Below are 1410 nucleotides of genomic sequence, written 5' to 3'. Positions count from 1 at the left end.
TCCACCTTATACTGTTGTTTTAAGGGTTAAGTGAGTTAATATACAAACTATTCCGGGGTCATTGTAAGAATTAAGTAAACAGTAATTTTTTAAAATTATTATTTCCTTCTGGGTAAGACACTGGCAGGTCTGGGCTAGCCTAGGGAGGTCCTCAGCAGGAGGAGTAGAAAAGGGTGACTTCCCCAACCCCGCTCCAGGGTCCCTAAGCAGGAATCTAACTGGGGAAGTGGAGGGTGCCTTGCCACGCCCACCCCCGACTCAGACCTTGGCTGGGAATGCAAACCAGATGTGTCTGAGAGCTACACAGGGCAGCTCCTCTCCCAGCTCCTGTTTGGACGATTTCCAAGGCCCCCAGATGCAGAAGGCCTGGCCGCAGCGCTGGGGATGGACAGGCCAGCCCAGGCCAGGCCAAAGGGACGGAGTGCAAAGGAGCCCTTCCCAAGAACCGGGGACCTCCAGCCCTCGGTTCCCAGTGGCCCCAGCCTCCTGAGTTCACCAGATTCTTTCCGAGCTTTCTCCGGGATGTTCATCCTCAGTTTCCCACCTGTAGAAGGGACACAAAGACAACCCCTGCCTCCCAAAGGGGTTCTGAGTGGTAAAGGGGCCACTGGGGCTTTGGGAGCCGGGGACACATCAGCCCACGTCTCGTCCTGCAAAGGAGGTCATTTTGTGGTGTCCTGCAAAGCGGAAGTGGTGTCAGTGGAGGGGGAACTAGGCAAGCCCTGTGGCCAGAGAGAGGAAGAACAGGGTCCTGATGTGGAGGGAGGCAGCCAGGGGCAGTGCGGGGCTGCGGCATTCCAGCCCTCGGCTTACCCCCCACTGAGAGAAGTTGGGGGAAAGGGGGAGGCAGGGGTGCAGGGCGTCTCGGCCTTCCACAGAACATAGGGGACTTGAGGTTGGCTTAGTAGTTGGGGAACCCTGAGTAGTCGAGGTCCCCCACAGCCAGGCTCACCACAACTGACCCAAGAATTCCCCAGGGAACCCCCTCCAGGAGTTGAATTGGGGTGGCTGACTGGTGAGTCAGCCTTTCCCCTCGCCCCAGGAAGTGACTCACACCCGCCCTCCTGGCTCATTTGGGCTCCTCTGGAATATTGGGGTCGCAGGCCCAGATGGCCAGGATGAGATGTCTCCCCCAAGCCCCCCTACATCCCTCTGCTGATTCATCCACCACCACCCCCCTTTCTGATTTGTTCTGCGCTGCCTGCCCCCTCTCTGTGTATGTCCCTTTGGGTTTATCTCTCTGCGTGTCTCACTGTCCCATCTTCCTGGCTCTGTTTTTCTGAAGGTTTCCTATTTCTCTGTCCCTCTCTCTGGATCTCTCTCGTCTGTTTTCTTCCTTCTTCTCTCCCTTCCTTCCTCCTCCCCCTTTATTCACCCTCCATCTCTATTCCCTCGTCTGTCTCTGTGAAC

General features: G+C 56.6%; 1 protein-coding gene across 1 annotated transcript in view; it reads left to right on the top strand.

The window, feature by feature from the left end:
• The window catches only part of ADGRE5 (adhesion G protein-coupled receptor E5), a 17374-nt gene that overhangs the window by 827 nt on the left and 15137 nt on the right, over positions 1 to 1410 (top strand). The window lies entirely within an intron of this gene.

The sequence above is a fragment of the Orycteropus afer genome, unplaced genomic scaffold, assembly GCF_000298275.1.
Source record: "Orycteropus afer afer isolate SDZICR_OR568_19922 unplaced genomic scaffold, OryAfe1.0 scaffold00460, whole genome shotgun sequence".
Taxonomy (NCBI): Eukaryota; Metazoa; Chordata; class Mammalia; order Tubulidentata; family Orycteropodidae; genus Orycteropus; species Orycteropus afer.
The sequence above is the reverse complement of the archived record's forward strand: the minus strand, read 5'-3'. Positions and strand labels throughout refer to the sequence as shown.